Source organism: Lagenorhynchus albirostris, chromosome 4 (assembly GCF_949774975.1).
Source record: "Lagenorhynchus albirostris chromosome 4, mLagAlb1.1, whole genome shotgun sequence".
Classification (NCBI taxonomy): domain Eukaryota; kingdom Metazoa; phylum Chordata; class Mammalia; order Artiodactyla; family Delphinidae; genus Lagenorhynchus; species Lagenorhynchus albirostris.
Window position 1 is genome coordinate 147,667,976 of NC_083098.1, and position 11,453 is coordinate 147,679,428.

The window sequence follows — 11,453 nt, forward strand, 5'->3', positions numbered from 1 at the left end:
TTCCCAGTGGAGGAAAGCTGGGGCTGGCCGGGATGGAGCAACCTGCCCAACGGCGCCTGAGCCGGACCCCGAGCCCGGCCCGCGGGAGTCCGGCGCGGCCACCTCTCCTCCAACAGACTGCAGCCTGGCTCTGGGCGCGGTCCCCACGCGGGCTCCTGGAGCCCTGGGGAGAGAGGGGAGGCGAGAGGCGGCGGCGCCTGGGCCGGGTGGCCGACTCGAGGCGAGAGCCGAGGCTCGGGGACGCGGGCACTGCCGCGCGGTGAGGGGGTCCCCGCCGCAGCCCCGCCGGCACTCAAGGTGGGTGTCCACGGTCGCTGGACGCCAGCGCGGTGAAGCCGTGCGCCTGCCCCGCCCCCTGGCTGCTCCGCGGCCGAGCCTTGCGCCCGCAGAGGGGACATCCCTCTCCATGTGCGACTAGCGAGCTCTCAGACACTTCCCTGCGCTGTCACCCACCACCGTGGGCAGGGCTGGGGCTGAGGCTAGGGCTGGGGAGAAGGACGACCCTGCGGCGGGTGAGTGACAGCCACCGCCGTCCAGGCCCAAGTCCGGGAAGCCGCGGCGCGCACGCACCGCCTTCACCTATGAGAGGGCGCCCCACGTTGTCCTCTCCATCACCTGTGGGCAAAGGGTGGGGGAGGAGCAGCCCCCGACCAGCGCGCAGCGGGGAGGGGCGGAGGCAGCTGTGCCGCCCTGCGCACTGCTGCAGCCCCGCCGCCTGGGCCTCTGGCCTCCCGCAGGCGGCTCCTCACCTGCCTCAGACCCGAGCCCCCCGACCACCATGCACCACTCCGCCTCTGCCCTCCCCGTCAGCCCGGGGCGGGCGTTGCTGACATTCTCGGAGTATTCTCGCAGCTGGTGGTTACAGCCGCCATCCGAATTCTCCAGCCAACCTGCGGGCAGCCGGACTGTCCCCGAATCTAACCGGCCGGGGTGCAGAAGGGTGAGGACACCCCTGAGGCCTGGGCCTCCAGGGTGTAGACAGCTGACAGAGGAGCCCCAGAAGGCTCCAGAAGGTTCCAGAGGGCTCTCGGCCTCAAATCATCAGCATTCCTGTGCACTTAGCCCAAACAGGATGCCAGGGGCTGCCAAGCAAGAAGCCACAGCCTCCACTTCCAGGAGCTGCGGGGAGAGGCCAGAGGAGGGCAAAAGCATCAGGACCTTGCAGGAGCTGGACATCTGTCCCTCAGGGGTCCCCTGCCTCCCCTAAGGCCACCTTGCTGGGCCGGAACCTGCTGGAGCAGAGGGAGAGGTCAGGGAAGGGCAGTGCCCCCGACCCTCCACGAGGCCTGGTCCTGCAGCGTTGTCCACGGTGGGGCAGGAGGGGAGGAGGAGGGAGGGAGTTTCAGACTCGAGACTCCACAGCTCCAGCCTCCTTCCTCTCCCTATCCCGCATCCTGCCCTCACTCACCAAGGTCGCCCAGAAACAAAGCGGCCACACCGCTGGACCCTTCAACATCAGTCCCCCGTGGCTCAGGACTCGGGTGCAGGGGGCCGTTGGAAGCCATGAGGCAGGGAATCAACGCCCCCCGCCCGCCCGGCTCCACCTCCGGGCTCGCAGACTCAGCCCTGAGCGGATACCACAGCCGTGATTGGCCCACGCGCTAGGCATACACTGGGCTGCTCTGAGCTCCTGTGCAGGCCCTGCTGCGGGCGCAGGGACGGCACCCTGTCACTTCCCTGGGCCCCTCCAGTCTCTTTGGTGCGTGCCTACCATGTGCTGGGCCCTGTGTCAGCCCATCTGAGCCTCCCCACACTCGAGTGGCATCCGAGCTGCGGGTATCTGCACATGGTCACGTGGGAAGAAACAGGCCCTGGCCCCGGCCTGGGTGCCCTTGCCCCTCCTGGAGGTGCCGACAGGCCCAGCTCCCACCCCAGCACCCCCGCTCCCTCTCCTATCGGGTGCTCGGAACCTGCCGCGGACCTGGGGAACTTGGGGGTGCAGGCTCCTCTGGCTGCTTCCCCAGGGACCCTCCAGCTGGCCCTACCACCCTTGCTCCCAATAGGCTATGGGGGGCCCCTGCCTGCCCAGTTCTCAGCTTGGGGTTCCTGAGCTGGAAGCAGAGGGCAGTGGTGGCCCTGCGGCCACCTCATCCCTGGCCCCCCACGGTCCCACTTTGGTGTCAGTGCCATGACGACAGGCACAGCCCCAGGATCTTCATGTACTCTGGGAAGGCCCTCCTCCAGCCCCTAGGACCAGCCCTGGCCCCAGACAGCATCCACCCCCAATCCCAGAATGGTACTCAAGTAGTTTCCATCACGTGGAAGGAGCAAGCAAGACACAGCCCCTGCAGCTACGAGCCCGGACAAGCACAGGCACCCAGAGCCCTCCCTGGGGGGCTCCCCTCCCCACACTGCCCCCCAGTCTCCTGCCCAGGGACTGTTGAGCCCCACCCTCCTCCCCTCCTTGTGCCCAGCCCACAGCTGGCTGGCTGTGGTCCCTTGCTGTGTGTTAGGCTTTGGTTGCATGAAAGAGAAAAACTGAATGAACAGAAGTTGAAAGGAGATTGTTTATTTTCTCTTGTGTGAGGGAATGCTGGCCTTTGGCAGCCCTGGGCAGCTAGGACACCTTCCCAGGGTCCTTGGAGAGCCAGCTCTGTTCAGCTCTCCACTGCCTCATCCTGGCTGGGCTGGGCCCTCATCCTCATGGACCCATATAGAGGGTGAGGCTCCAGCCATCACATCCACGTTCTAGGCAGCAAACAGGAAGAGAGAAGAGGGGCACAACTGCCTCCTTTTAAGGTGATTTCCAGAAGCCCATGTAACAGCTGCTCACATCTCATTGGCCAGAACTTGGTCACATGACCACTCCTAGCCAAGGGAGTTTGGGAAATGTAGTTTTTCTAGCGGATGCGCTCTCATTCCTGGTAAAAAGGGGAGGGGTTGCGGGGGTTGCCGACAGACCTGCCACCCTTGCAGAGCACCCTAGCAGCTGCACCCGTTTCCCTGACTGCCTGTCCCAGTTAACTTTAACCAGCTTTGTTCCGTTTGGGCGTGTTGGGGACCCTCGGCCTTACCCAGTCACGGCCAAACCCTCAGGGGACACACCTGGACTGCGGCGTGCCCCTGGCCCACTGTGCTCACTTCCCTGCTCAGGATCCCCAGTGCCCACCGCCCCACCCCCACGGCAGGCTCATGCCACCTGCCCGTCCTGCCGCAGCCCTCCCCTCCCCCCTCAACGGTGGCCCTGCTGCCACCTCATCCCTGGCCCCCCACGGTCCCACTTTGGTGTCAGTGCCATGACGACAGGCACAGCCCCAGGACCTCCACCCCTCCTTGCCGGCCTGTACTGGAGTCCAAACACACTCTAGTGTCTCCACCCGACCCGGGACTGCTGCTTCCGGCTGCCTGCAGCGTGGCCTCCTTTCAGAGCCCAAGTTACCAAAAGAGCTGTCTACGCTGCCTTCCCTTCCCCCGCCCATCACACCACCCTCTTGCCCGCCCACAGCCCATCCTGCGCCCTTGCCAGGTCTGCTGCTGCTCCTTCCTGCCGCGGACGCTGCCGATTCCTTCTCAAAGCTCGGGGTGGGGGGGACCCATTGTGCCCACCCCTGTCCTGCAGAGGCAAGGATGAGCCCCAAGGGCCAAACCCAGCTCTGCCCCATCTCAGACGTGCCCCCAGCCGCACCTCACTCGCCTCCCAGGACCCAATGAACTCCCGCTCCGTCCCCCCTCCACACAGCAGCTCTCCTGTGGCCCCCTCTCCAGGGCCCCCAGCCCTCCCCAGGCCAGTGGTGCTGGCCCATCACTCAGCCTCCTGTGCCCCTCCCCCCTTCCCACCCCTTGCTCCAGGTCAGCCAGCGTGACCTACCATGTCCCCCATCCCAGGGTGGCACCCAGGTCTCCATCCTGGGCCACTGAAGTGTCACTCAGCTGAGGGACCTTGCCCAGCCATGTGCGGTTTCCTGGAGGGTGTGATGTTTCCACAGGGAAAGGGCAAGGCTGGACAGACAACTCGGGGCACCTGGGGGCAGGCAGAGGAGTAGTAGCAGGGAGGGGGTGGGGAGGAATCAAACAGGTCATTCTCAGGGACGCAGGGACTGTCACTCAAGGGGAGGGTGCAGAGCTGAGGCACGCAGGTCCACGGGGTGGCGGGGGGAAGTCCCGTCCATTCCACGGCCACATCCCCTGTAGGCAGGCCACAATTCCGGGTGCCATGTCCCACCCCATACCAGACAGCCGTGTGGTGGCCCCCTTTGGAGAAGCCCCTGCTGGGCACTGACAGGTTCTCCCTCTTGCGAGGACACAGCTGATGGCAGCTGGGCGCCCATCCCCAGAATAAAGCCAACTTTTCCTGCTTTCTGGGCAGCTGGACGATGCCGTATGACTAGGTTTGGCCAAGTTGGCATGAGCAGGGTGTATGTTGCTGGAGGGGTTCCCAGGGAGGCTCCTCACAGGAAATGGCTGAGCCCAAGGCACGCACCCCTGCCCCCCTTCTGCAGACCCAGTGATGGCTGGAGCTCCAGCAGCCACCTTGGGCCAAGAGGTAGCCTTGGGGATGCAGGCCCTGTACGCTGACACTGGGAAGGGATGGGGGCCAGTGGCTCCGTGCGGCCTCCTCCCCAGCCTGGGCACCACCTTAGGACAGAAGCACATTTAAAGCCTGCGTTCACAAGCCACTGTCACTCAGGAGTTTTCCATTCTGTGCAGCCAGCTCTGACTGCCGCTGTAACAGCCCTGCCAGTCCTCCCTCCTGCCGTCCCTCTGCCGCTCCCTGGGCCGGCCCAGCCAGTCTGCCTTGGACCAGGGCACAGCACCTTCGCATCCCGCACCCCACGGCAGCCCCCGTGGTCTCCAGGCTGGAGCCGGAGCCCTCAGCGCCACACGAGGACCCGCTCCCACCAGCCCTGCCCGCACTGCCCCACACCACCTGCGCTGACAGGGACTCCCCACTCACTGCTCCCGCCCTCCTGACGAGAACCTGCCTAGCCCAAACGCCAGCACCGACACCCCCTTGCTACACGGCTTGAGAGGCCCTGGGACCCCACCCCCCCAGGCAGTCCCACTCTTGCTTGCCAGGTCCTCACTGGAGTGCCGCTCTCCCACATGCAGGTGGGCTCCTCGAGGCACTCGGGGTGTAGCCTTCCCCTGCTGGCTCCAAACCCACCTACTGCCCAGGCTGTCCCAGGCCCCCCTGCCCCGCCCTGACTCACGGGGTCCCAAGAAGCACGTGACAAGACAGGTGGGGGGGGCACTGGGGGCACCAAGGGAGGGGGTGCAGCTTCCTCTGCTTCCGCTGGGGCCTCTGAGGAAAGTGGGACCCACCCAGGACCCCCTCAGCACCAAGTCACTGCTTGGGGGCCCTGGGCTCAGAGTGGTGGAGCCTGCTCCCCGAGGTACCGTCCACTGGGCCCCACCGGCCAGGAGGGCCAGCCCAGCTCCCACTGCTGCTCCCCCAGCCAGAAACATATGGACCTGTGGGTCTGTCTTAATAAACACTCGTGGCGATTCTTTAAAAGATACGATGCAAAGAGCCCCAGTCACCGATCAGTCATGAATTAAATTTTATAGAAACACTAGTTATGTAACTTCACCTGAAGTTATACAACAGAGAACAGAAACACAAGAGGCTTTGACATATGCATGTACTACCAAGGCACAGTAAGTACAACAGTATGATGATATATAAACAGGCAGACGAGTTGATGAGCTAGAACAACGTTCAGAAATAGAACCACTGTACGCAGGGACTTCAATAAATGATAAAGGCAGTATTTTAAATTTGCAAAAACAAGTGAATTCATTACTGGTGTTGGGACACCTGGATGGGTATTTAAAATAAAAAACTGAATTTCCAGAGCCATATTTTATATCAGACTAAATGTTAAGTAGATCAGTGACTTAAACATGAAAATGCAACCTATAAAAGTACTAGAAGAAAAGATGGAAGAATTTTTTGGTACAATCTTTGAGTGGGGAAGGAATACAAAAGCAGAAGCCATGAAAGGTTGGTTAAATTCATCTGCATAAAAAATCTACATGGCGAAAACAACATAAGCAAAGTCAGAGATAAAATGAGGAAACATTCGTGACTCACCATGTACAGCTCGTTACTGAATGAAGAGCTCCCACAGCTTAATAAGAAACCAATAAGCTAACAGAAAAATGGGCAGAGGGTATGGAATACAATTCACACAAAAGGATAAACAATGAATGCTTTAACATTATGAAAAATGCTTGCTCTCACTCCTAAGAGAAACGTCAATTAAAACTATAACACGCTACTTTCTCATGGAGCAAAGACCAAAACATTCATCAAGTGAGAGCCAAGGCAGAGTCAGCAACCGGCTGGCAGAGCGCTGAAGGTGTGCCCAACACAGACACACGCACACACAGCTAGTCGGGAAACCACCAGACTCACTGGATCAAAGCATTTAAGGAAATCTCTGTCCAATCATTAGCTAATCACTAAGCTGCCTTGAAGATACGTCAACAGGTCCAGTCTGAGACACAGTAAAAAGAACGAAGAAAAATGAACAGGCCTCAGAGGCCAATGGATACCATCAACCAAGTGTGTATACATGATGGAGAGGAGAGGAGAGAGGGAACAGGACAGAAAGAATCTCAGGAGAAACAGTGGCCAAGTTTGATGAGAAACAATCTCTACAACCAAGAAGCTCAACAAATTCCAAGCAGGACACACACAGAGAGACCTTAACTAGACACTTCGTGGTTAAAACGGAGCATAAAGACAAACAGAGCATCTTGAAAGTAGCAATTAAAAACCCAACTCGTGTTCAAGCCACCTTTCCAGACTAACAGCTAGCTTCTCTCCAGAAACCCTGCAGCCCACGAGGTTGTGGGATGACTTGCAAGAGGGCTTCCCTGGTGGCGCAGTGGTTGAGAGTCCGCCTGCTGATGCAGCGGACACGGGTTCGTGCCCCGGTCCGGGAGGATCCCACATGCCGCGGAGCGGCTGGGCCCGTGAGCCATGGCCGCTGAGCCTGCGCGTCCGGAGCCTGTGCTCCGCAACAGGAGAGGCCACCGCGGTGAGAGGCCCGCGTACCGCCAAAAAAAAAAAAAAAAAAGTGTTGCAAGAAAAAGACTGTTAAACCAAGAATTCTACATCCAGCAAAACTATTCCTCAAAACGAAGGAGAAATGAAGACATTCCCAGAGAGTCAAAAATGAAGAGACTTCACTGCTAGCAGACCTGCCCTACAAGAGACACTGAAGGGAGTGCTTCAGGTTGAAGTGAAAGATACCAGATTCAAATCCTCAAAGAGAAATTAGGGCACTGGGAAAGGGAACTACAGAGCCAGATAAAAGACAGTATAAATGTGCTTGTGTTTGTAAACCTTTTCTTTTCCTATCTGATTTAAAAGACAACTACATAAAGCAATAATTACAAAACTATGTTGATGGGCTTACAATCTATTAAGATGCAATTTGTATGACAAAAACAGCAGAAAAGAGCTGGAAGGAAACAGAGCTCTAATGGAGCAGTTTTTGTACATTACTGAAATTAAGTTGTTATTAATCCAAACTAGATTGTATTAAGTTGTTCATTGTAATCCTCAAAGCAACCACTGAAAAAAATTACTTAAAAAACAGTGGTAGAGGGCTTCCCTGGTGGCGCAGTGGTTGAGAGTCCGCCTGCCGATGCAGGGGACACGGGTTCATGCCCCGGTCCAGGAAGATCCCACATGCCACGGAGCGGCTGGGCCCGTGAGCCATGGCTGCTGAGCCTGCGCCTCCAGAGCCTGTGCTCCACAACGGGAGAGGCCACAGCAGTGAGAGGCCCGCGTACCGCAAAAAAAATAAAAAAAAAAAAAAAACAGTGGTAGAGACACAAGGGAATTAAAGTATTACAAGGGAATTAAACAGCCATTTAACACACAAGAAAAAAAGGTAACAGAGGGAGAAAGATTTAAAAAGATATGTAGAAAAACAGAAAAACGGCAGACATAAATCTTACCTTATCAGCAATTACATTAAAGGTAAGTAGATTAAACACTCCACTCAAGCAGCAGAGACTTGGTAGAACAGATATAAAAACATGATCAAATATATGCTGTCCATAAGACTTGAAATTCAGAGATATGATGAAAGTGAAAGGCTGGAAAAGGATAGGCCATGCAAACAACCAGAAGCTACGCTAACTCATACAAAAGAGACCTTAAGGCAAAAACTGGTACTAGAGATAGAGAAGGCTGTGCTGCAAAGGGTCAACCCATCGGGAAGAAATAAGAAGTATAAACATATATGCACTTAACAGAGCCCTAAAATACACAAAGCAGAAACTGACAGAGAGGGAGAAACAGATAATTAAACAATAACAGCTGGAGATTTCAATACCCCACTTTCAATAACGGATTTAACTGCTGCGGTAAAGATCAATAAGGAAAAGGAGACTTAAACAATACTATAAACCAGCTATAGACCTGACAGAACACCCAGCAGCAGCAGAATACTCATCTTCTCAGCTGCACATGAAACACTCTCCAGGACAGATCAGAAGTCTCAAATGTTAAAGAACTGGAAGCACACAAAACATGTTCTTTGGCTACACAGAATGACATGAGAAATCAAATAACACAAGGAAGTTTGGGAAATTCACAAGGATGTGGAAATTAAAGGACCAACTCCTAAATAAACAGTGGGTAAAGTAAGAAATCACAAGAGAAGTTAGTAAATACTTTTGAGATAAAGATGGACACACAACATACCAAAACGTACGGGATGAAGCTAAAGCAGTGCTTAGATGGAAATCCATACCTGTAAACACCTACGTTACAAAGAAGACAGGGCTCAAGTCAATAAGCTAAACTTCCACTTAAGAAACTAGAAAAAGAATGAAAACTACTAAACACAAAGCAACTCAATGGAAATAATAAACATTAGAGTGGAAATTAAGTAAAAATTGAAAAATAATAGAGAAAAACAACTTTGAACAGATCAGTAAAACTGATAACCCTCTAGCTAGACTAACCAAGAAAATTAATGAGAGAAGACTCAGATTTCTAAAATCAGGAGTGATAGAAGAGACATTACTATCAACCTTACAGAAATAAAAATGACTATAAAGTAATGCTATGAACAACTGTTATGTCAACAAACGATAACAAATAACCTAGATGAAATGGACAAATTCCTAGAAATATACAGACTACTGAAACTGACCACGTGGGATTTATCCCATGAATGCAAGTGCGGTTCAACATACGGAAAACAATGTAACACACCATGCGAAAAGAATAAAGGACCAAAACCACACGATCATTTCAATAGATGTAGAAAGTGCATTTGACAAAAACTCAACTCCCTTCACGACAAAAACACTCAACAAACTAAGAACATAAGGAAACTTCCTCAACCTGATACAAGGCCATCTACAAAAAAAACAGCTACCATTACATTCGGTGGTAAAAGACTGAAAGCTTTTCCTCTCAGATCAGGGACAAGACGAGGATGTCTGCTCTCCCCAGCTCTATCTGGCACTGTACTGAGGCTCTAGCCAGAGCACCCAGGCAAGACAAAGAAATAAAAGAAATCCAAATTGCGAAGAAAGAAATACAGCTTTCTCTTGCAGATGACATGAGAGTGTGTATAGAAAATCCTAAGAAATCTACACACACATACAACTATTAAACTAATAAGTGAGTTCAGCAAGGTTTCAGGATATAAGACCAACATAAGAAAAGTAGTTGTATTTCTATGCATTAGCAATGAACAATCCAAAAATGACATTCAGAGAACAGCTGCATTTACAACGACATCAAACAGGATAAAACATTTAAGAATAAATTTAACAAAATAAATGCAAAACTTGTACACTGAAAACTACAAAACACAGAGAAAATATAAAGAAAACCTAAACAAATGAAAAGATATTCTAAGTTCACTAATTAGAAAATTTAAGATTAAAATGACATTACACGTGGCCCTTGAACATCTCAGGGTTTAGGCGAGCCTACCGAGCCTACCCTCCATGCAGTCAGAAATCCACGTGTAACCGCACCCTCAGCCCCTGCGCCTGTGGTTCTCCTCCAAGGAGTCAACCAGCCATGGCTCATGTGGCCCTGCAGTGTTTACTGCTGAAAAAGTCCTTGTGTAAGTGGACCTGTGTAGTTCAAACCCGTGGTTTTCAAAGGTCAGCTATACTTTCCAAAGTGATCTCTAGGGTCGACACAATCCCTAAAATCTCAGATGCCCTTTTTTTTTTTTTGGTGGCACAAATTCATTCATTCATTCAATCATTCATTTATTTGTGAGATTCCATTACTCTTTATTTTTAGCAAGAGCGACAGACACATGAGATGGCTCAAAAATTTGTTTGGAAATGCAAAAGACCCAGAATGGCCAAAACAATGTTTAAAAAGAACAAAGTTGGAGGATTTCGAAACTTACCACAAAGCTACATTAATCAAGACATTGTAGCAGTAGCATAGGATTTATAGGTCAAGGGAATAGAAGTGAGAGTCCAGAAATAAATTCACACATTTATTGTCAATTGATCAAGAAAAGTGCACACAATTCAATGGAAGAAAGAATAATCTTTTCGACAAATGATGCTGAGACAACTGAAGAGCCACATGAATGAAGCACAGACAAAAATTAACTCAAAATGGGGCTCCCTGGTGGCGTACTGGTTAAGAATCCGCCTGCCAGTGCAGGGGACACAGGTTCGAGCCCTGGTCTGGGAAGATCCCACGTGCCACGGAGCAACTAAGCCCGTGTGCCACAGCTACTGAGCCTGCGCTCTAGAGCCCATGAGCCACAACTACCGAGCCTATGCTCTAGAGCCTGAGAGCCACAACTACCGAAGCCCGAGTGCCTAGAGCCTGTGCTCCGCAACAAGAGAAGCCACCACAATGAGAAGCCCGCGCACTGCAATGAAGAATAGCCCCCGCTCGCCCCAACTAGAGAAAGCCCATGTGCAGCAACAAAGAACGAACGCAGCCAAAAATAAATAAAGAAAAGGTAAATAAATAAAATTTAAAAAAAATTAACTCAAAATGGACCAAAGACCTAAAATGAACAGCTACATCTTAAAACTCTTAGAAGAAAACATAAGAATATATATTCATGGCCTTAGAGTAAGCAATAGCTGCTTGGATATGACACCAAAATCACAAGTTACAAAAGGAAAAATAGATATATTGGGTATCATCAAAATTCGTAATTTTTGTGTTTCAAGGAATACCATCAAGAAAGTGAAAACACAGAATGGGAGAAAATATTTGCAAATCATATAAGGATCTAGTATCCAGAATATATAAATTACTTTTACAACTGAAAACAACAATTCAATTTAAAATGGGCAAAGGATCTAGATGTTTCACCAAAGAAAATACACAAATGGCCAATAAGTACATGAAAAGATGTTCAATATCCTTAGTCAAATCAAACCACAATGATACGCCACTCCACACCAAGATGGCTAAAATTAAGAAAACTGATAAAAGCAAATGTTGGCAAGAACATGGAGAAACGAGAACCCTAATACACTGCTGG

At 52.1% G+C, this 11,453-nt stretch overlaps 1 long non-coding RNA gene across 1 annotated transcript; it reads right to left on the reverse strand.

Moving 5' to 3' along the window:
* Positions 1-5,484: 5,484 nt before the first annotated feature.
* Positions 5,485-11,175, reverse strand: LOC132520092 (uncharacterized). The gene is made up of 2 exons (XR_009540468.1): positions 7,788-11,175; positions 5,485-7,560 (listed from the first exon to the last, which is right to left on the reverse strand). It is a non-coding gene; the product is annotated as an uncharacterized LOC132520092 (long non-coding RNA).
* Between the last annotated feature and the right edge of the window lie 278 nt (positions 11,176-11,453).